At 42.8% G+C, this 25,203-nt stretch overlaps 1 pseudogene; it reads left to right on the plus strand.

The window, feature by feature from the left end:
• LOC125488029 overlaps positions 1-21,506 on the plus strand; it is a 107,387-nt pseudogene extending 85,881 nt beyond the window's left edge.
• Positions 21,507-25,203: the final 3,697 nt, after the last annotated feature.

A 25,203-nucleotide genomic window follows, 5' to 3' on the forward strand; every position in this document is an offset into this window, starting at 1 on the left:
ATGTCAGCCTTTCTGCTCCTATGATGCTGCTTGGCCTGCTGTCTCTCCTCCTGCAATGAGTTGTTCAATTGTTCACCATCATTCTCAACTGAATGTGACAGGACTGCAGGGCTGAGGTCTAACTAGTTGGTTGTAAAGTTTCTTAGTTCTGTCTATCACATCCTGATCATGCATGTGGTCAATGTGTTGGTGAAGACATTAGCTGGGATGTCATTGTGAAGCAGGTGGAGAATGGTGACAGAACTCTGTGGCATCCAAATCTAAGGAAAATATCCCATAAGCCCTCACAGTTGACAAAGTCAAAGGTCTGTGTGAAATGCAAGACTTTGGTGAAATGCTTCATCTAATTGGTTCTGACAACTTTAAACTACCCATCTCTCGTGCTCTCTCTCTCGCGCGCATGCTCTCTCTCTCTCAGAGCAGTCGTGACTCCCTCCCCCACCACTGTTCTCTCTGTTCTTGGCCTCCAATGTTTTTGAACTGGCCACTTCACCAAGGGTCAGTAACGTACCAGCACGTTTTTACCATCTGGCTTCTACACGTGCTGGAGGAGATGAGGTTACCTGCTGGAGTTGGAGATTGCACTTTTGTATGTGGCTAATGGACTCCACCATAACCCTGGGATCCCTGTGGCTTTCCTCATCAAATTGACAGTGACCTGGAGCATTGTCCTCATGACACACACTCTCTCTCTTCCTGATTAACACATCCACATTTCCGCTGCCTCATCTCCTAGCTCTTTCACCTCATTTACCTTTCAGTAGAATCACTTTCAACTCCACAGAATCATGAACTTCCTTTTTTTTTAATGTCCCCTCTGGATATAACAACGTTTTCAACCAGTTCACTCCTGGGGCATTTGGGATGGTCATGTTGGGAGTGAAGGAGAAGTGGCCCAGAGTGTCCTGGAGGGAATGGTCACTGTGGAAGCCGAGCTATTTATAGTGAAGCCAGCTGGATGGGATTTAAATGATTCTGTACAGTTTTTAATCCATGGCTGCCATTTATTCTAATACTGCTGCTCAACGCCACAACAGTCAGACGCATTTTAATGGCCAGTCGAGTCCATAAGGGACTGAGGGGTCAAAGCAAGGGAGAGAATCGCAGAGTCCCAGAGATGGAGAGCAGAAGGAAGTCTATAATTTTACTAAGATAACAAGGTGTAGAGCTGGATGAACACAGCAGGCCAAGCAGCAGCAGAAGAGCAGGAAGGCTGACATTTCAGACCTAGACCCTTTCCAGAACCCCCTTCCCCTACCCCATTTCTGATGAAGGGTCTAAGCCTGAAACGTCAGCCTTCCTGCTCCTCAGCTGCTTGGCCTGCTGTGTTCATCCAGCTCTACACCTTGTTATCTCGGATTCTCCAGCATCTGCAGTTCCTACTATCTCTAATTTTACTGTTTACCATTTCTGGCAGCTTTGTAATTTTGTGGTCCACATATGTAATATAACTGTGATTCATTCATGGAAGCATTTTGTTTTGACTTTGGCAAATTGACTTGTAAGATGTCAGCCAATAATTGTAACAAGATGGTAGCGCACACAAAAATAAGTGAAGAGATGGAGATAACGCGGAATAGAGCCGAGGTATGAGCAAGAGCTGGAAACCATTCAGAGGACCAAAGATACATTCGTGACAATGAGCAGTGGGCAAAGGCAAGTGATATCTTGGATCAGTGAATAGTAGGCATCTATGTAGGTCAAAGAGTAGCAGCTTTGAAGTAGGATGTGTGGTTGTTTGTAACGGTTTAGTTACATCTACACTTTATGCTACCGGTGGGGGGGGGGGGGGGGGTTGCGGGGAACACACACAAATTCTCCTCCTCTGATCATTTTTAGCTTCTGGATATGAAGAAAGTTACAAAACTAGTTCTGATAAATATAAATTATTTCTGACTGTGGAAATCCTGCTCTGTTATTATTCTTACAGAGACACTTTATGAAGTTCACTGCCCATTCATTCACTTTGCCCAAACACTGCTCTCTCTGTTTAAATCTTGGAATCCCTACAGTGTAGAAGGAGCCTATTTGGACTATTGAGTCTACGCTGATCCTCTGAAGAGCTTCCCACCCTGACCCAGCCCCTTACACTACACTATCCCTATAGCCCTGCCTTTCCCAGAGCTAATCCACCGAACAGTACACACCCCTAGACACTATGGCCAGTTTAGCATGGCCAAACCATCTAACCTGCAGATGTTTGGACTGTGGAAGGAAACAAGAGCACCCGAAGGGTACCCATATAGACATGGGGAGAATGTACAAATGCCACGTAGACTTTTGCCCAAGGCTGGAATTGAACCAGTGTCCCTAGTGCTGTGAGGTAGCAGTACTAACCACTGAGCTACTATGTTGCACTTCCCAGGGATGGCTAATTAGCATGTTGCCTTTAATTGCTTTAAAACAATTCATTGTCCCTCACTGCTCTCGTTTTACACATACACCTTCGACCCTTTACTTCTGCTCTTCTGGCTCTAAGCTTGGGAGCCTTTATCCTCGGTTTCTCTGTTATGCTGAACCCTAATTCTAAAAACATTGCCACCGTGGCTGCCAAACGATGGAGAGTTCATATCTCGGTGAGGGAAATATGGCACAGGGCAACCGAGAGTGACCTGAGTCGCTTACACAAACCCAAACACTAACCCTAACCCAAATCTAACCTGTTTCATTTCCCTCCCTGACTCATCTCTGGTGCCAAAATTATCATTCTAGATTGTGCAACTCAAGAATTGACCACTCCAACCCAGGTTCGATTCCACACTCTGTGCAAACCCTGCACAGACAGTTGCCCTTCTCCCTGTGTCTGCGTGGGTTTCCTACGGCTGTGCTGGTTTTCCTCCCACAGTCCAAAGATGTGCAGGGTAGGAGAATTGGCATTGCTAAATTGCCTGTAGTGTTATGGGATGTGTGGGATGGGTCTGTCTGGGATGCTGTGATGGTTGGTGTGGTCTTGTTGGGCCAAAGTTCCTGTTTCCACACTGTAGGGATTCTATGATATAAACAAATCTCAGAAATGTGAAATAAATTGAGGTGACAATGGTAGGGGATCTCAACTTCTGCACTATTGACCACGATAGACCAAGTGTGAAAGGCTTCAAGGGAGCAAAACTTTTAACTCATCCAGGAGAGTTTTCTAAGCCAGCAAGGTAACAGGTGTGGAAGGTGCTGAATCTAATTTTGTAAATGGAATCGGAGTGACTCTTCCCAGCTTTGTCGATTTTTGAAGATTTATTTTAAATACTAAAAGAGGTAATGACTCCTCAACTAGCCATCCTTACTCAACTGGAACATTACTCCGCTTCTCAACTGAGGATCTGAAAAATGAATCAAAGAGCCAACTCCACTGCAACTTATGCAGTTATCTCAAGCACAGGAAAGAATGAGACTCTCTCTATTTTGAAGCACGATTGATATTTTTTCAAAAGGTTGTATTACTTAGAGGTTGAATTGAGTTGTTGATTCTGCAGACACCTTGAAAAGAGTAGATCTGGAAAGTAAAACCGGGACAAACTTTTTTTCCAGTTATATTCTCACATCCTTGTCGTCAATTCAATAAATAGGAACTGCAATTTCTCCAAAAGCGCACCTGGAGATTTATTGTTAATTGCAATTAAAGACAAGTATATTTAAACCGCTATGGTTATTCACACTAATATACTAATTTAATTCAAGACAATACAGTTGCATAGCACAGTCTACAGATTCTCTAAACTGTCCTTAGAATTCAAGAATGACAGGGTAAAACACTGATGAAGATTGAAGGTTTTTGAAATGTCGAATTTCTAGCACTACACAGCAATAACAATCCAGGCAGCAGTCCTAATTCTGCTTTTGTCAGCTCAATCTTTCCACATTTTACCAGGTATACAACTTCAAACATTTACTGAGCTGACTTACCATCATCAGTATTACAGCTCAATCTGACGTGGAAATCATAGATCTCCTTTGAAGGTTTAAACTTGTCTCACTCAAATGCTTGCAATGAATCTGAACAACATCTGTTCCACCCAAACAATTTCCTCAAATTTAACGAGATTTAAGTTGAGTTTTTGAAAATTGACGCTTATGCCACTGCTTCAGACCCTGCAAATTCAAACAAATCTGGAATTACAAGTCTGATGATCATGAAGGAAATTTGCTCTCCTGACCCAGTCCGACTCCAGAGTCAACATCAAACTTTGGAAAGGCTGATTTATTTCCTTAAAGGACATTAGTGAACTAACTGGGTTTTAATATCAATCGACTGTGGTTGTCCAGAATCATGGAATTGTTGAGGCACAGAAAGAGGTCATTTGATTAAAGTGTCTGCACTAGTTCTATACAGTCAACAGGACTTAGCCTAGTTTCATTTCTAGATTGTATTGAAGTCAAATTTCACCACGGTAGGGAGTCAGTGCTCCCTCTTATTAACTCTGTCAGAAAGAACCATTAAAATAATTAGATTAGATTTGTCAAACATGATTTCCCTTACATAAAACCATGCTGACCCTGTCTGATACTGCCACTGTTTTCCAAGTGCTCTGCTATTCAATTTTGTATAATGGACTCCAGCATTTTTCCCACATGCTAGGAAACATGTTCTGCACTTTCTGCTTTTCTCTCTAATCCCTTCATTTACTAAATAGTGGGGATACATTAGCAACTGTTCCAGAGACTACTGTATGTTGGAAGAAGACTACCAATGCATCCACTATTTCTGTGGCCACTTCATTAAGTACTCTGGAATATAAGACTTGGGGGTTTATTGGTCTTCAATCCCATCAGTTACAGGTTACAGTGGGATCAGGGTCTATCATGGGAAGTTCAATTTGACAAGTTCTCCCACAAGCGGCCCAGAAAAGTATGAGAGTTTCCTACTCTGTGTGTGTGTACGTGTGTTTATCTGTGCGTATGTCTGTGTGTATGAGTATGTGTATATGAGTCTGTGTGGGGAGATGAACACGTGGGTCGTGCATGTGTGCGCGTGTGTGTGTGTGTGTTGAAGTGACACCGGCTACAGTTGGAGCCTGGGCCTTTCCCAGTTTGTTGTGTGGGCCTGAGCCCTAAGTGGAAGACTTGTCAATCACTCCAAAGGGCAATGTGTTGACATCCATTTGCACCAGATTCTCATTGGAACAGAAGCCCCCACTGCTGGTTATCTACAATATTTCATTCACCATCTGGAAACACAGCATTGAGTGGGAAACACAGCTGGAGCAGGTCACTGAAGGAAACATTAATCTGAAATGACAGGGTCTAAAACTCTGACAGAAACAGCTGTGTGTTTTCTACAAACAGACAGGAGTGGGGGAGAGAGAGAGCGGGCAAATCAGAGACAGGAAGGAGAAAGTGATAGAGGGGGAGAGAGAGGAGTGGGGAGCTGGAAGTGAAAGTGAGAGCCAGAGGGTGAGAGAGAAATAAGGGGCAGACTGGAGCAACACAGACAGACATTGGGAGAGAAGCAGAAAGAGAAAGGCAAAGAGATAAAGAGAGAGACTGATTGAGAGAGAATGGGAAAGGAACACAGTGAGACAGAGAACATGAGACAGAAACAAACAGGCAAAGAGACAGAGGGGGAGAGAGACAAAGACAAACATGTAGAGAGTCTAAAAGTGAGAGACAACCAGAGAAGAGGCAGACTACAAGTTAGGAAAACAAGAGAGCTGAATGTATGAAAAGACAAAGCACAAGAGATAAAGAATGAGGTAAAAGACAGGAATATAGAGACATGAACAAAGACTGAGAAAGGGGAAGGCAGCAAGGCATACAGGCAGAAGGATAGAGAAAATGTGAGAGTGAGACAGTGTGGGAGAGACAAAGAGTGACCATGACGAACAAATATGGAATATAAAAGAACAAAAGCAAAAAATCCAATGAGATAATGAAATAAAGTGAAGAAGCAGAGAATGAGAGACACTCTAGAGGGTGCAGGACAGAGAGACAGAGAAATACAGGCACAGAGAGATAGAGTGGAAGATTTGGTCCTCTATTTCAACGCCAGAATCCAACATGATCCCCATTGGCAGCACACTAAGTTTCTAGACATACAGCTATTTCTGTCTGTGATTTGACCTCCTCAACCTTTCACAGAGGCAAATTCCACAGGATCACTATCCTCTGGGTGAAGACAATTCTCCTCCTCTCAGTCTGAAATAGTCATGTCGTGTGAAATCCTAACCAGCATTCCAAAGGGAAACTGGAATAATCAGGCTTCTATGAACAACAGTGCATTCTCTATGGTTGTGAAACATTGTTGCTGTTTAAACTTTATGTTCTCAGCCAATTCCCTGGACTCTCAATCTGACAATCCCTTCAACACAATCCTGGTGAACAGTAACGCAGTGTTGGCTGTACTCTTCATCTTGCTGCATTTACTCCAGCCTCTTCTGCTGTCGTGGGTAATCCCAACAAATCCCTTCTTCTCTTTGTGTTCTGCTTGTTGTGCCTTGACCATTTGAAACAGAACATTTGAAAATAGGAGCAGGAATAGGCCATTCAGCCCTTTGAGCATACTGCAATATTCAATATAATCATGGCAGATTATCCAAATCAGTCCTTCGTTCCTGCTTTCTTCCCATACACTGATACCTTTTTTAACCCTAGTAACAATATCTAACTCCTTGAAAACATTCAATGTTTTGGCCTCAACAACTTTCTGTGGCAGAGAATTCCACAGGCTCCCCACTCTCTGTGTGAAGACATTTCTCCTTGTCTCAGTCTGGAAAAGTCTGCCCCCTTTTCCTTATTCTGTAACCCCATGGTTCTCGACTCGATCATCAGGAATGTCCTTGCTATGTTTACCCTGTCTAGTGCTGTTGGAATTTTGTAGGTTTCTACGAAATAAAACCCTCATTTTTCTAAACTCCACTGAATATAATCCAAACTGGTCCAATCTCTCTTCGTACGTCGGTCGGAACCGAGAACCGAGAACATAGAACCCCGAACCCCTTCGGCCCACATCTAACCTCCACCACTACCTTATACTGTCATCCATATGCCTATCTAATAGCCGCTTAAATGCCCTTAATGAGGCCGACTCCACTACCCTCTCCGGCAATGCATTCCACACATCTACCACTCTGAGTAAAGAACCTACCTCTGATATCTCCCCGATATCTATGTCCTTTCACTTTAAAACTATGCCCCTTGTAAAAGCTACCTCCACCCTAGGAAAAAGTCTCTGGCAGTCTACTCTATCTATACCTCTGATCATTTTGTACACCCCTATCAAGTCACCTCTCATCCTTTGTCGTTCTAAAGAGAAAAGCTGTAGCGCGCTCAACCTTTCCTCGTAAGACCTTCCCTCCATTCCAGGCAACATCCCGGTAAATCTCCTCTACACTCTTTCCGACACTTCCACATCTTTCCTGTAATGAGGTGACCAGAACTGGACACAATACTCCAGATGTGGCCGAACCAGGCTTTTGTATAGCTGGAGCATAACTTCACGGCTCTTGAACTCAATCCCTCTAATGAAAGCTAACACACTATATGCCTTCTTAACAACTCTAGCCACCTGCATGGCAGTTCTCAGGGAACTGTGAACATGAACCCCAAGATCCCTCTGCTCCTCCACACTGCCAAGAATCTTTCTGTTAACCCTGTATTCTGCTTTCAAGTTTGTCCTTCCAAAATGAATCACCTCACACTTTTCAGGGTTAAACTCCATCTGCCACTTCTCAGCCCAGCTCTGCATTCTATCAGTGTCCCTTTGTAACCTAGAATAGCCCTCCGCACTGTCCACAATGTGACCCACCTTTGTATCGTCCGCGAACTTGCTAATCCACCCTACCACTCCTTCATCCAAATTATTTACAAATGATTTACAATTTACAAATCCTGCCATCCCAGCAATCAGTCTGTTACACTTTTACTGCCCTCCCTCCATCTCCAGAACATCGTTCCTCAGATAAGGAGACTAAAACTGCAAACAATTCTCCAGGTGTGGTCTCGCCAAGACCCTGTTCAATGGCAGCAAGCCATCCCTGCTCCTTTACTTGAATCCCCTCTCTATGAAGATCAGTATACCATTTACCTTCTTCACCGCCTGCTTGAACCTCCATGTTTACTTTCAGTGATTGGTGTACAAGGACATCCAGCTATTGTTGTAGTGCCTCCTGCTTGTTGGTCAACAACAGTTTGTTTCTGGACCAGTCACTCTCTTAGAGTCACAGAGTCAGAGTCATAGAACTTAAACAGATCCTTTGGTCCAAATTGTCCACACCGACCAGGCATCCCAAACTGAACAAATCCTATCTGCCTGTTCCTGCCCTTATCCTTCTAAATCTTTCCTATCCATGTACCTGTCCAAATGTCTTTTAAACATTGTAATTGACCGACCACTATCATTTCCTCTGACAGAGATAGTAGGAACTGCAGATGCTGGAGAATCTGAGATAACAAGGTGCAGAGCTGGATGAACACAGCAGGCCAAGCAACATCAGAGGATCAGGATAGCTGACGTTTCGGGCCTAGATTCACAGAGATAGAGAGAGAGGAAGGAGACAACAGAGGTAGAGCTGGAGACGGTTGGTATGGAGTTGGGTTACATGATGACCCTGTGTTTTACAGGTCACTCCATGTTTATGTCTGCTCACTTTATCTCAAGAGGAAGCTGGGAGACACTTTCAGGTTCAGGATATGAGGTCATTCCACCTCTAACCTGCAGGAGACAGCTATTGGATGATGCAGGGATCCCAGACCATGTAGTGGGAGCTACTGACTCCCTAGACTGACTCATGGGCCAATGGGGAGAAATCATTCAGAATAGAATCTCCAATAGGGAGAAATCAATGACATCATACTGTCCAAGAGAGAGATATCATTCAGAATACATTGCCCAGTAGAGACTTCAGCAGACGAAAAGGCAACGTTTAGAAAGCTTGTGATTTTACATAAACCTGCTGGACCATAACCTGGAGTTGTCTGACTTCTGACCTTGACCAATAGAGAGACATTGTATAGAACACACTGACCAGTAAGGACAGATATCATTCAGAACACACAGACCAACAGCCTTGCTTGGGCTGTAATGGCAGCATTGCTATCTGCCTGGTCCTGTGGAGTTCACTGAGCTGTGACATTGAGCAGAAGCTTGAACTAGGCTGTGGATCCAGCTCAGATCTTCATGTAGCATCTCATGGACCCAGCATGGCAATGCAGGCCAGCTTTGGCACAGTGTACACACAGGGATTAGCTTGGACCTCCCTGCACCATACTCTCCAGGGTTATTCTGGAAGACCATGGTAGCTCTCGTAATCCACAGAGGGACAATGCTCAGAACACTCCCAACTTTAGGTTTGGTAAGGGCCAGAGGTTTCTGGTGCCTGGAGATGAATGGGATGACCTCCTCCATGGATGTGATGTTGATGATGGACAGAATTGGAAGCAAAGCCTCCTGCTGCATCACTGCATTTGATTCCTTTACATCTACCAGGACTGTCCGAGCAGGGACCAGAAGGTACAGAGTCAGTGGGGACCAAAAGAACAGGGAAAACAACATGGCAATGTATATGGGAAAGAATATCACAAACTCTGTGGAAAACAGGATTTAAAAACAAGGAAGGAAGACACAGAAAAATAGGGCAGGGGAGGCCATTAAGCTGATTGAGACTATCCTTCCATCCAATACGATCATGGTAGGTCGAACAATACCGGACCTTTGCTCTATATAATCCCCGTAAGCCTGCACATCACTTGGCATCAAAAATCGATCAATCTCTACCTTAACCACATCATTGATTGACCTTCGACTCTCCAGAGAATTGCAAGCATTGAGACTCTGTGTTAAAAAAAAGTTCTACTCCATTATTCTAAACAGTATCACATGATTCCAGACTCCACAAAATGCAGAAACATCTTCCCAAATAAGACCTTTTATGGATCTAAATTTTCGAAGTGTCAGTACTGAGGGAGTACTGCACTGTCACAGGGTCAATGTTGAAGAAACGCTGCACTGTCGGGGGGTCAGTACTGAGGGAGTACAGTACTGTTGGAGGGTCATTTCTGAGGGAGGATGGCACTTTCTGAAGGTAAGTACTGAGGGAGTCCTGCACGGTATTTAATTCACTGACACAGTAATACTGACCGAGACGGGGACACGGTATTTAATTCACTGACTCAGTAAAGCTGACTAGTTTCCTCCCACAACCAGATGCGCAGGTTAGGTGGATTGGCCACGCTAAATTTCCCATAGTGTCCAGAGATGTGCTGGCTAGGTGGGTTAGCCAATGGGAAATGCAGGGTTACAGGGATAGCGGGGTGGGATACTTGTTGTAAGGTCAGTGTGATTCAATGGTCTGAATGCCCTCCTTCCACACTGGAATTCTATACGTAGTGAGGTCCGTGACGTATCTGGACTCAGATTGGGTGATTGATTTCACCCAATCAGTGGGTGAAATGTTCTTGTTTAAAAGAGGATAGTTCCTACCCTAGAGTACAGAAAGACAGCTCTGAGACATGTTTTCACACTTGGAATAAACTGTCTCGATGCAGCATCGGTTGAAATAATTTGTGATCTCAGGATGGGGCTCATGGTGTTTGAGTAGACAGCGTTACTGCTGGCAGATTGCAGATTCTGTTTTTGGACAGTGACAGTTTGAACATCTGCATTCTATGGAGGTTCTGCATTATGTGGAGATGCTGTTTTGATGACGGTTGAGTGTCAGTCTGATGCAAAGTTTTGGTAGTGATTTTTATTGTTCAGACGAGCGTAAGGGTCTGTTTGTAGGATGGGTCTGCTTTTTGGATGAGCTGCATTGGTTTGATACTTTACAAGTGATGTGTTTTTATTCAGTTCAAATTTATGAGATGCTGAATTGGTTTACTGTGACAATACACAACTGCAAGCTGTACAGACAGTGGCACGATGATACTATCACTGGGCTACCCTTGTGAACTTGAGTCTAATATTCTGTGGGTGTGGGTTTGAAATCACCTCAGCAGGTGCTGAAGTTCATATTCCATTCCAATTTGGAATTAAAATGCTCATCCATGTCTCCACTGTTGGAAGCCCATCTTGTTCATGGAGTCCCCTTCTCCCAGGAAAGGCAGCATGTTCTCCTCACTTGGTCCTTCGTGTGACTCCAGAGCCTGGACGATTGGGGGTAGGGGAATAAATGCTGACCTTAGCAGCAATGCACACATTCAGTGTGTGAGAAATATCACATCACATTTCAAGCAGTGGGTGAAATGTTCTTGTTTAAAGATGATAGTTCCTACCCTAGAGTACAAAAGGACAGCTCTGAGACATGTTTTCACACTTGGAATGAACTGTCTCGATGCAGCATCGGTTGAAATAATTTGTGATCTCAGGATGGAGCTCATGGTGTTTGAATAGACAGCGTTATTGCTGGCAGATTGCAGATTGTTTTTGTTATTTCATTGAGGTACTGAGCAGCAACGCTCCTTCATAATTGGGATTAAATATGTAATTAGTTTGTTCATTGACAGAAATTTGAAAAACAGCAACAAAGCTGAGTAGTGCTGCAGCCTCCGTCTCCCCAAGGAGCTTCCATACAATATAAGGCAACGTCTCTGGGAATGCGTCAGCACAGAGTTTCAAACAAGGAGCTTGCCAGCTGCCTGAAGAGACAGATCACCTTGTTTGGAAAAATGCATCGACCAATTCATCATGTGGAGAAGGTGTTCTACACCATCATTGCTTTTATAGGCATCCCTGTTATAGCGTTATAACAATTAAACTTGTTTTAATCTGTTGATGATCTGCTCTCTGGCTTTAGCTTTTGAACAATAATGTCTCCAGCTCACTGACTGGTCAGCCTTATCCAGACACCGGAACAGTGATAACAATTCACTGAGCAGCATCCTTGGTACAATTCTCCACTGACAGAGAGTTCCAACTTCACTGCTGCTGCTGCATTTTCTGATCTCTGTTCTATCATCTGTCCTGGTTTCAGACAGTTTGAAGGTATGAGGAGAGATCAGGCAAGTTAGTTCTGAAGAAGGGTCACTGGACCCAAAACGTTAACTCTGCTTTCTCTACCACAGATCTGCTGAGCAATTTCTGTTTTTGTTATACAAATGAGGCCTGTTGTTGCCAGAATGTTGAAGGTTAAGGGGTGATCTGAGCAAAGTCTGCCAAGGTATTAACAGGAAAAGATTGGAAAACATAAACTATTTCCATTGTTTGCAGATTCTAGGATGAGGGAGCAAAGTGTGAGAATAAGGGCCAGAGCATTCATGAGAGATGTTAGGAAGCACTTCTACACACAAATGGTGGGAGAGGTTTGGAACTCTCTTCCACAAATGGCAGTAGATACTGAACCTGTTTTGAATTTTAAATCTGAGATAACTCCTACGTTTAACAAAGAAAAGCTAAGGGTTATGCACCCCATTTTGAAATGTAAAGCTGAAATGTAACTTTTGAAATGTAACTACCATCCCATCTGCAAATTCCCCTTCCTCAGTCTTTAGTGAGGAAATTCAAATCTTGACGGATTGCCCTCCTGATCCCTGCACATTGAGCCATTTGTCACGTACAGATGTGTAGATTTATAACGTAACTATCACAGCAGTCCTAACACTGTCTCTGAGGGAGGCCTGCATGCTCTGTTACACTGCACTTGTGTGTAGTCTTGTTTGAAATCTTACCCTGGTTCTGATGACCTATTTCCTGGTCCTGCTGTGGTTCAGATCAGAATTCGGTCTAATACCAAAAGCAGGGTATGATCTGATCCAAGGAGAAGGGGACAGTTAGGTTTATTGACAGACCAATCACCAGTCCTATGATTGAGTTGGGAATGAGATTTCTAATGGAGTTATGCACCTGCCCGAGTTGTAGTTGAGAACTGTAAGAATCTATTACATTCATTCAAATAGATACCTTGCAACCAAACAAAACCACAGACTTCCTTATGCTCTGCTAGGAGGGGTAGTGAGTTCAGTATGTCCAAACTCCATAATCTGTGGAGTGACTGGGCTGTAGGACAATCTGAGGTGGATATGAAAGCCTCAAAATACAAACTCACTCAATCTCAACCACTTCCACTCAGAGTGTGTCGGATTTTGGTAGTGAAATATTATTGTTGCTCTCTGAAAAAGGCAGGGGGAGTTTCTGATCGGTAATTCACTGTTTCTTTTCCCATTTGTCTTCTACAGTTAATTTGCTGGCGATTGCAATCCTTTCCCAGGGAAAGTGTGGTGTGTCCCCTTGCACTACTCGCTACCTGGTGTTTATGGCAGCTGCTGATGTGATGGTCATAGTCACTCAGGGTATACTTTGGAGATTTCATGCGCAGACTCGAGGCGCGGCCGTTTAACCGACTCTGCGCGAGCTCGCGGGGGACGGGGAAGTTTGGAGTTTTGTGCTGCCGAGAAATGAGAGTTTATGTTTACATCTTTCCAGTGAGGGTGAGAAAACAGCTTCGATATTCATCAGCAAACTGTTAATGTGCAGATATACTGAGGCGGAAAGCCTTTCCTATCCATGTCCCTGTCCACATGATGTTGGCACTCGGGGTTAACAGGACACCTGGATGAGATACATCCAAGGATTTTGAATGAAGTGAGAGAAGAAATTGTGGGGGAACTGGCCATAACATTACAGTCTCTCCTGGACTCGGAGGACATGCCAGGAGACTGGAGGATTGACAACGTTACGGACTTGTTCCAAAAAAGATTTACAGCTTCATCAGTTTAACTCTGGTGGTGGGGAAGCTTCTGGCAACAATTATTTGGAATAAAGGTAGCAATGTGGAAAAAGGTGGGTTGGTTAGGAAACGTCAAGGGAGAAATTGTGTATAACTAACTTGCTAAAGTTTTTTTAAAGAATTAATGCAGAGAGTCGATGAAGGCAACGTTATTGATGTGGTTGACATGGATTTCTGAAAGGTACCACACAACAGACTTGTGAGGAAGGTTATAGGTCATTGTACAAGAGGCAGTGAAACATGGATACAACATTGAGTGGTAGGAAAGGGAGAGTAATGGTCAATGGATATTTTTCTGGCAAGAGGAAGGTTGGAGTGGAGTTTCTGGAGGTCAATATTGGGACCAGCATCTACGTCCTTACTGGAAGGATAAGGATGGCAAGGTAAGGGGCCCTTGGATAATGAGGGAGGTTGTGAATTTAGTCAAAAGATAAAAAGCATACATAAGGTTTAGGAAGCTAAAATCAGACAGGGCCCATGAGGAATATAAAGAAAGCTGGAAAAAAATACTCAATCATGGAATTAGGACAACAAGAAGGTGCCATGAAATGACCTTGGCAAGTTGGGTTAAAAAGAGTCCCAAGGCATTCTATACACGCATTAAAAACAAGAGGATAATTAGGAAGAAGATAGGGCCACTCAAGGAAAAGGAGGGAACTTGTGTTTGGAGGCAGAAGATGTGGGTGAGATCCCACATGAGTACTTTGCATTGGTATTTACCCAGGAGATGGATATGAAGCATAATGAGATTAGTGTGGAGCATGCTAATATGCTAGTGCATTTTGAGATCAAGAAAGTGGGGTTGGGTCTCTTGAAGAGCATTAAGCTGGATAAGTTCCCAGGGCCTGAATATATCTACCACAGGTTATTGAGAGAGGCAAGAGAGGAGATTGCTGGGGCCTTGACCAAGATCTTTGTATTCTCGCTTGCCACTGGAGAGATCCTGGAGGACTGGTGGGTAGCTAATGTTGTTTGTGTTAAAGGAGGGAAATAGGGAGAATCCAGGAAACTACAGACCGTTAAATATCTCATCAGTCATTGGGAAGCTATTGGAAAGAAATTCTTAGGGATAGGACATGCAAACATTTGAAAAAAAACTGGCCTAATTAGAGACAGTCAATGTGGCTTTGTGTGGGGTGGGTCATGTCTTGCTAAATTAATTGAATTTTTCAAAGAGATGACAAAGGTGATCAACGAGGGTGGAGCAGTGGATGTTGTCTACGTGGATTTTAGTGAGGCTTTCAACAAGGTCCCTCATTGTAGACTCATCCAGAAGATTATGATTCATGGTATCCATGGTGACTTGGCCACTTGAATTCAGAATTGGCTTGCCCACTTAAGGCAGAGGGTAGTGATGGGAGGGTGTTTTTCTGGCTGGAGGTCCATGACTATTGGTGTTTGATAGGTATCTGAACTGGGACCTCTGCTGTTTGTGATATATGTAAATAAATTGGATGAAAATGTGGGTGGTGGGTGAGTCAGTAAGCTTGCAGATGACATAAAGATTGGTGGAGTTGTGAATAGTGTAGAAGTTTGTCAAAAGATACAGCAGGATATAGATCACTTGCAGAAATGGGCCGAGAATGGCAGATGGAGTTTAATCTGGATAATAGTGTACAAGATGATGAGAGGCATGGACAGTCAGTCATTTCCACCCTGGGAAAAAGTCTATTATGAGGGCGCATAATTTTAAGGTGATTGGAAGAAGGTATAGGGGAGATGTCAGAAGTTGGTTCTTTACACAGAGAGTGGTGGGCGTGTGGAATGCGCTGCCGGCAGCGGTAGTGGAGTCAGATACTTAAAAGACTTTTAAGCAACTCTTGGATCAGCAAATGGAGGATTGTAAAATGTAGGGTATGCAGGGTAGATTGATCTTCGTAGGATAATAGGTTGGCACAACATCGTGAGCAGAAGGGCCTGTACTATTCTGTTCTATTGTGAGGTGCTGCACTTTGGGAGATCAAATGAGAAGGAAAAGTGTACAGTTAATATACATTGATATACAGAGGGATCTTGGGGTTCAAATCCATAGCTCCCGAGAAGTGGCCATGAAAGTAGAAAGGGTGTTAAGAAGACGTTTGGCATGCTTGCCTTTATTGGTCAGGGAACTGCGTGCAAGAGTCAGGATGTCATGTTGTATCTTATTAGGACTTTGGTTAGGTCACGTTTAGAGTACTGCATTCAATTCTGGTCGCCACGTTACAAGAAGGATGTGGAGGCTTTGGAAAGGGTGCAGAAGAAGCTTACCAGGATGCTACCTGGATTAGAGGGTATGAGCTATGAGGAGAGGCTTGAAGTTGGGTATTCTCTGGAGGAGTGGAGGCTGAGGGGAGACTTGATAGAAGTCTATAAAATTATAAGCTGCATGGATAGGCTTGACAGTGAGAATATTTTTCCCAGAATTGAAATGTTTAATTAAGGTGAGATGGAAGTTGGAAGGGCAAGTCGTCTTTACGCAGAATGACAGGAGTCTGGAACATGCTGCCAAGGGTAGTGGTGGAGGCAGATACAATAGGGGCTTTTAAGGGGCTGTAAGATAAGCACATGAAAATGCAAGGAATGGATGGATATGGACCAAGGGCAGGCAGAAGGAATAAGTTTAATTGGTCTCATGTTCGGCACAACATTATGGGCTACAGGGCTCGTTCCTGTGTTGTAGTATTCTATGTTCTATGGTCAGACAGTGTGTGACTTGGAACCAATTTCCATCAGATGTCTCTTGCAGTTTAATGTCTGTCACTTCATTGCAGCTGCTAAAGTAGCACGATTGCAGCACAATGTTATTTCCTCTCTCTCTTAAATCAGAAAAGAACAACCATTAACGTGGTTAATGGTAGGGCCCCGGGGATTGCTGTCGAATAGAGAGACGTTGGGGTGCTTGAAAGTGTTCCTTGAAAGTGGTAAACTGCCTAGTGAAGAAAGCATTTGGCACACTTGCCTTCATTGTTCAGAGCATTGAGTACAGGAGTTGGGACATCATGTTACAGCTGTACAAGACAATAGTAAGGCCACATGTAGAGTACTGTGTACAGTTCTGGTCACCCTGCTATAGGATGGATGTTATTAAATTGGAAGGGTGCAAAAAGATTTACTAGGATGTCAGAGACTGGAAGGTTTAAGTCATAAGGAGACACTGGACAGGCTGGGATTTTCACCTGAAATGTTGGAGGCTGAGGGGTGACCTTTTCAAGGTTTATAAAATCATGAGGGCCACAGATAAGGTAATAGCCAAAGTCTTTTCCCAGAGTCGGGGAGCCCAAAACAAGATACATAGGTTTATGGTAAGAGGGGAAAGATTTAAAAATTACTGAGGGTATCTTTTTTCAGAGTGGTGCATATATGGAACGAGCTGCTGGTGGAAGTAGGTATAAAAAGATTTGGACAGGGACATGGATAGGAAAAATTAGAGGGACATGGGCCAAATGCTGGCAAATGGGACTACTTCAGCTTAGGAAACCTGGTTGGAATGGATAAGTTGGGTCTGTTTCCGTGCTGTATGAATCCAGGAGATCAGACAGTGTATGACCTGGGTGGAGGAGTACGACCCACTGAATTTCAACATTTTTGTCACATCTGATGCAGAATGTTAATTGTAAGATGTGGGAAATGTTCACTTTGAGAGCTAACAGTAAGTAGTTGCATTGACATGGAGGAAGGTTTAACAGGTAACTTCATGTCTTCAAAAACGCTCCAGGTTTTTTTATTACAGGACGCCATTTGGGAAGGTGTAACAATGCCATGGCTGAAGATTTGACATCTTCAATTACAGTGGGAATGGACACAAGTATTTTCATAGAATCATTTGAAGTATCGTTTCTGTCCTGGAAAAAGACTCCTGAACTCAAGCAAGAACTTTACATAGGAAGAGGCCACAGGCTAGGGGCTGAGCAGCGTAAGGGAAGAAAGTGACCGTTTAGAATAGCCCTGTGGCTGGAATGAGGCTTGCCAAGTATTTATTTTTATGAACCTGTTTGAAAAAGTTATAGCGTACCTCTAAATTCTGAGGTGAGACCAGAAAGTGAGCCTTCTGGCTCAGAAGAAGTGACACTGCCCTCTGCGTCACTAGACCCCAGGACTAAATTATTTATTAATCGTCCTGTCCATTTCCAAGGTGTCCTAAACAGCTGTGACAGTCATTCCAAATACAAGTGAAAGATCCTGCAAGGAGATGCACTTTCACTCAAAGCAATTTCTCACCCATGAGCCTAGCAGCATCAGCAGCAAGTGTGGGAGAGAAAAGGCCTCGGATTGGAAAAGCCACAAGCCTATATTATCCACCCCACCTTCATTCGGCCTGAGGCTTGGACACTAGGAACAGCAGGGGTTGAGGCTGCAGGGAATGAGAGGTAAGTGTGGTGGAAGATTGTAAGGGCCAGGTTGCCAGTTGGGTGGGTGAAGGGAAGAAACTGGTATTTAGTGAGCAGGGGCAGGGGGAGGCTGCGAGGCAGTGAGTGGTTGAATGTGATTGTCCACATTCAGGCGCCAGCTGTCAATTATGCGGAATTGGGCTTCCTGAGTCAATGAAGAGAAGGAGGGCACCTCGATTGGTATGCATATGGGAACATAGGAATAGGAGTGAGTGGTCGGTGAAAGTTTAGGAGTTAGAGTAAGCAATTGAGAACACGTAAGTCATTTTAAATTTGCTGTTTGTGTTCATGACAAAGCTACTATTAGTTATGCAGAGAGAGGAAAAATGTATGATCTGCCCAGTTGAGAGTGGTTTACTGATTTCAGACAACAAACAGGCATATGGTCTAGAGTGTATTGATCTGTGTAGTATGTGGTCACCATCTTCTTTTCTTCCTCTTGGTGTTTCTCCACCTTCTTGGCCTCTAAAGCAGCTTTTGGAGGCCAAGCACTAATTGACTGAGCAACAGTGAAGGGACAGCAATCTCGTTCCAAGTTTTCAGGGTGTACGACTTGGAGGGGATCTTGTAGGTGGTTCCACATACCTGATGACCTTACCTTCACGATGATGGAGGTTGCAGATTTGGAAGGTGCTGTCTTAGGAGCCTTGAGTTATTGCAGTGATTCTTGTCAATGGCACAGACTGCTACCGCTGAGTGTTTGTGGTGAAGGGAGTGAATTTTGAAGGTGATGGATGGGATGCAAAATGGGATGCTGATTTGACCTGTCAAATGTCAAGCATTTTGAGTGTTGCACATTCAGGCAAGTTGGAGATTATTTCATCACATTCCTGACTGGTGCCTTGTCAGTAGTGGATACTTTCTACATCTGTCTATCCCTTTAAGAATATTGTAACTTTCTGAGAACATTGTTCATTCTTCTAATCACCAGAGAAAACCTGCACAGTCTCCTCAATCTCTCATTTATAGGACAGTCCCATCAACCCAGCAATCACTTTAGTGAAACTCCCTGCACTTGCTCTTAGGAAAATATGTCTTTCCTTTGGCCAGAGAACCTGCAGTGCACACAGTACTCCAGGTGAGATCTCACCTATATAAAGAAAATTCAACAGCTAACACCTTCTTCTGAATTGCTTTTTGCGCCTGCATGCTAAGGTTCAGTAACTTGTGAACAGGAATACCTAGGTTTTTTGGACCTCAACTTTTTCTAAATTCTACCGTTTAAAAATGCTCTGCACAATCAGGCCTTCAACCAAAGGAGATAATCTCATACTTATTTACATCCTATTCTATTTCCCATGCTCTTGCGGGTCACTCAACCTATCTAAGTCCACCTGAAGCCTCTTTGCACCCTTCTCAATACTTGAAATCCCACTAATTTTTATGTCATCTGCAAATTTGATTTGGGGACAATCAGTCCCAACGTCCAAATCATTGTGAACAGCAGGAACAGCTGATCCTTCACAGCTTGACAACCTGAGAATGACTCACTTGATCTTAATAAATGGCAGCACAACTTAAGGGACCAATGGCTCCTTATTCATATCAACTATGGCACTGCCAGGTCCATGTGTCGATTTACAAAAAGATGCCTGGAATATGGGGTGGGTGGTTAGTATTAGTTATCCGTGGGAAAGTATCACCAAATCTTCATGTTGAGTCCAAATTAAAATCAGCTGATTATTGAAACATTTCTTGATCATTGTCCACTTTTTCAAATGTTTTCTGATAACTGATTCAATTGCATACAAGTTGATCGTAGCTGTAAATAAAATCTGCAACAATTTATTCAATCATAAATACTAAATCATGACATGGTATTGATAAATGTTGTAATGACAGTACAGCTAACATTGAGAACCGCTTTCTCTCTGTTCCAGTTGAAGGTATTCAGCAGAAACACAAGAAGATACTTCAGATACAAACTGAAAAATTGAGTGAACACTATCCTAATAAAGGAGAAGGTGAAGAGTTTCCAGCTGGTTGATCGATACACTGAGTTAATGCTCAGCTCTAATGTACGAGATTGGACGTTTGTTGATGATGAACTGCTGGCAAGAGGCCGAGACCATGAAGAGTGGGGAGAGAAACGGAAAAAATACAAACTGATTAGTTGTTACAAAACAGTTTTTCCCAGAGAAATTCCGTATTTGGGAGTACGGTAGCAGTGATTAGAGTCCCAGGGATTGAATAAACAACAATACTACAAGAGATTGTTCATGACTGGGAGAATATACCCAGAATTTCAGTTTGTTTTCCGTTTTAAATTCTGGAATTTGAACAGTATTAATTGTAGAATAAACCTGAGGATCCTGATGCTGGATCAGTATCCTTACTTTGGGAATGTTCTGGGAGAACGCAGAGCGCTTCCTGTTTATATTTGATGGTTTGGATGAATTCAAAGACAGTATTGATTTTTCTGACCATCAGAGAAATAGAGATTCTCCGTTCATGTGCAGCAATCCTGAATGCTGGTGTGAAGTGTCTGACATTGTGTGCAGTTTAATCTGGCACAAGCTGCTCCCAGGATGTTCATTGCTCGTGACAAGCTGTCCCACTGCATTGCATCTTATTGGAAAAGGCTGAGATCCTGGGATTTGTTGGTGATGAGCGGAAGGAATATTTCAACAGGTTTTTTTTTGTTTTGAGGAATTTTTTTGAGGATCAAACAATGGCAGCAGCTGTTTTTGAAAGCATGGAGGAGACCGTGATCCTGTATACCATGTGCTACAACGCTTTGTACTGCTGGATCCTTGGTCTGACAGTGAGTCCTTTTTTCACAGAAAAAGACAGGAAACAGCAGCAAGTTCCCAAGACCATCACCCAACTATAATTCCTTTTATAGTTTTATTTTGAATATTTATAATATTCTGAAAAACCATGGCTGAGAGATTGAAGAACCCTGTGATATGTTACTCAAGCTTGGTGAGATGGCCTTCACCGGAGTCTCTGAGAAGAAGATTGTGTTTAGGAATGGAGTTCCTGCCTGGGTTCCTGATGGAACTTTTGGAGAGTGATGATTCTGTCTACAGTATGTTTTACACATTCCCACATCTCACCATCCAAGTGTTTGTAGCTGCTCTCGCACAATGCCTGACTCCAGATCCCAGGGACACCCAGAAGCTCCTCAGTGAAGCCTACAGCAAGGAAGATGGGCAATTTGAGATACTTCTCCGTTTTTGTTTGGTCTGTCCTCTCCACAGGCAGTTCGGCCTTGGAGTTTCTGAATCCATTTTTTTTTCATCAACTAACTTGCCAAGTGGTTGGGTGAAGGAGAAGGTTAAGGAACAAACCAAGTGAAAGTGATAAACAGAAGCTCCTGAGCACATTGTTTGAGTCTCGGATCAAAGCACTGGCTAAGTCCACGGCAGGATTTCTAAAAGTGTTTAAACTTAATGGATTGAAGCTGGCTCCTGTGGACTGTGCAGTCACTTCTTGTGTCGGTGAATTCTGTGACACAATCAAACACCTCTGTACAGGATTGCTATAATTCATTATGAAGGATTCCAGTATGTGGCTCCAGAATGCCAAGTGTTAACATAATTATATGTTGGTTTTTATGGCTGCTGTTCTGTTGTTAAACATCATTGGATAAATTAACATTTTGCTGTCATGAGGTATCATTACCTGGCAGAGTTGAGAATGGAATCTTTGTAAACAATTGTTGTAGATGTTGTAATACTTCCCAGCTTTTAGAGATTCATCATCAAACATTTTACTTACGTGCAATAACAATGCACAGTGGAATGTGGACATATTGGGGAATTTTAAGCATCAATGCAATTAAAATAATTGAACTAGTAATATTTCCCATATTAGTTTTTATAAACTGAACTTGAGAGAAATGAAGTTCCATATAACCTGCTACATGATCAAATGAACTTTGATTTAGAAAAATAGGGAAAGGAATTTTCAAAGAATTGTTTAACAGAATTGTTCTCAATTATATTTGAATAATGAAATCTGGCAATTTAAAGATTCATTGCAGCCCATTGCAGAGTTACATCCTACCTGTATGGGAAAAGTAGGATAATTTCCACAAGTTCATGCTAGTTTCCACAAACACTGGTTTAAAAACCCCATTATAGTCATTGACTGGTCCTTGTGTGTGAGAATCTATGGAATCATGGAGCTTCCAGAAATTATCTCAAAACAGAGCAATAATTTTGGCTACAAGTTAATACAGGCACTTCAATTGTGACCAAAGCTTGAGGAGATCGTTCATCATAAATTAGGAGTACGGGGATATTTAAACTTAATAAACCATCAGAATAAATGCCTGTTATTGAAAACTCCTGGGTAGCATGTAAAATAACAGCTAATAGTAATTTACAGCAAGGCTTACACTAAAATATTTAACTGAGTAATGTATTGGACAGAGAATAAAGAGCACTGGTTTATTATTTCTGTCATAGAGTTGAATGAGGGGTGTGTGTCCTTTCATTTCCTAAAGTTAGAGAATACCAGAAAGAATATCAAGCCTGTATGTTTTGACTGGGCTGGGAATCATGTATGCACTTAATAACAGCAGAAAGTGTAACAGACTGTTTACCGCAGCTGTGTCTTGAGATTTCACTATTGCCAGTTTACTCATTCATTCATTAAATTTCACTGAAGCGTTATTTTGATAGTAACTTTCTTTCTTAAAGGGAACAGAGGCCCTCCCTATTCAACATGTATCTAACAGATACACACTAACGGAGAAAACTTGTTTGATCTCTTGCTGGCTATTCAAGTCCCAGGAGACCGTTGCTGAAGGCTGATCAACATTATAGTCTTGAGGTTGGTTGGCTTGCCAAGCTGGTTTGTCGTTCCGCAGACGTTTCGTTACCGTGCTTGGTAACATCCTCAGTGCAGCCTCTGATGAAGCATCGGTGTGTTTTCCCGCCTGGTTTTTAAACTCTGGGGTCCGTTACGATGGATTGCCTCACTTCCGGGTTTCCTCCGTCCTGGAATGTATATGGGGTCGAGTTTGGCTCGCCGAGCTGGTTTGTTGTTCCTCGACCCCATATACACTCCAGTACGGAGGAAACCCGGAAGTGAGGCAATCCATCGCAACGGACCCCAGAGTTTAAAAACCAGGCGGGAAAACACACCGATGCTTCATCAGAGGCTGCACTGAGGATGTTACCAAGCACGGTAACGAAACGTCTGCGGAACGACAAACCAGCTTGGCAAGCCAACCAACCTCAACACCTACAACCCGAGCTACAGATCTACTCCAAAACATTAGAACATTATAATCTTTTATAGTTTCGGGTGTCACGATGGCTGGGATGGTATCGTTATGAATAGATTATAAAATTAACACATACTGGGGGATAGTCTCTAATGTAGACACAGGTCTAGACACTGCTAGCAGCGTGGGACCAGGGAGGGTTAAAAAAACTGTGAAAAGGCAGTCTTGGGGTGGAAGGGATGTTTTAATTTAGTATATCTTTAATGGTGAAACGTATTGCAAGATTGTGGTTTTATGAATGAACAAATGAAATGTGGTAACAGTAAACAGTTTGCTAGTGAGTGGTTAGTAAAGTTATGAATGAATGAGAGCATGATAGTGGTAATAGTGAGCGTTTGTGGGTGGATTGGTAATAAGTTAAGAGGCTTGTGATACAGTATCTCATAAAAACCAGAGAATAGGATATTTTAAGGCAATTGACCCTGCATTACTAAAGACATGCCACCCAAACCCCGGAAGCCTTGTTAATTGCTAACCGATATGGGTAAGCAGGGCAGAACCTTAGCAGACCACAGAATATTCAGGGGCAAAGGTTACAAAATAAGCAAGTGACCACGTAAGCGAACAGGCACCGCATGTTTGAATCCAACCAGTAAATATGTAATACAGGATGATTTGATATAATCAACATGCCTAGTTAATTGAATTATGAATTTGATATAATTAATTTACAGACCTGATGCAACTGACTGCCTAGTTAATTGATTTACAGAAAGAACTGTGGATGCTGTAACTGTTTTTTACCCCTCACAGATGCTGCCAGACCTGCTGAGCTTTTCCAGCAACTTTTTGTAATTGATTTACAGACTTGATGTAATTACGGCTTAGTTAATTGACTTATAGGCTTGATGTAATCAACTGCACCCCCTCCAGTTCTATTTTAATTTGATCCCTACCCTTGTCTTTACCTTTTTGTTCACACAGGGGCCTTTGCTTGCTACTGGTTCTTCGGTCACGTGGGTGTTCTTTCTGGTGGTGGACTATCTATAAAATTATTTACATGTCTGGTGTTTTTACTGTGTCTTGATAAAAGGAAAAAAAAATATAATCAACTGTATGGTAATAGCTTTGTACAATGTGTAAGAAAGTATAAAATAGCGTTGCATGGGTATTCGGTAGAGTGAGCTCAATTGTCCTGCATGTTGATTTGGAGCTCCTCTCCTTGCTGAAATCAGTTGCAGCTTGAATAAACTGCTGAATTCCCGATGCCTTCAGAGTCTTCTTGTCTCGGAGACCGAGGTCACTCCTACAGAGTCATCAAGTCATGCAGCACGGAAACAGACCCTCCAGTCCAACTAGTCCATGCCAAGCATGTTCCCAAACTAAACTACACCAACTTGCCTGCATTTAGCCCCTATCCCTCCAAACTTTTCCTACTTCTGTACCTATCCAAATGTCTTTTAAATGTTGTAATTGTGCCTACATCCGCCACTTCCTCTGGAAGTTCATTGCACACACGAACCACTCTCTGTATAAAAAAAAAGTTGCCTCTCATGTCCTTCTTAAAACTTTCTCCTCTCACCTTTAAAATATGCCCGCTTGTTTTGAATTCCACCACCCAATAGAAAAGACCAATGCAATTTGCCTTATCTATGCCCTCATGATTGTACAAACCTCTATATGGTGACACCCCCACCCCACCAATCTCCTATGAGTCTATGAAAAAAGTCCCACGCTATCCTACCTATTTTTATAACTCAAACTCTCCATTCCTGGCAACATCCTGGTAAATCTTTTCTGCACCCTCTTCAGTTTAATGATATCTTACCTATGCCAGGGTGACCAAAAATGCCAGGTGGAAGGGTTGTGTTATTCCCATTTAGAGACTGGAATTGAAGAAAAAAACAGAAATTGAGCAAATTTTATGGTCTTGATCATTAATATTGAGAAAGGTAATTCTGATAATTAGGGATTGAGAGTGAACTGAGGGACATTGAGAGGTTTTACA

Source organism: Rhincodon typus, chromosome 48, assembly GCF_021869965.1.
Source record: "Rhincodon typus isolate 14 chromosome 48, sRhiTyp1.1, whole genome shotgun sequence".
NCBI lineage: Eukaryota > Metazoa > Chordata > Chondrichthyes > Orectolobiformes > Rhincodontidae > Rhincodon > Rhincodon typus.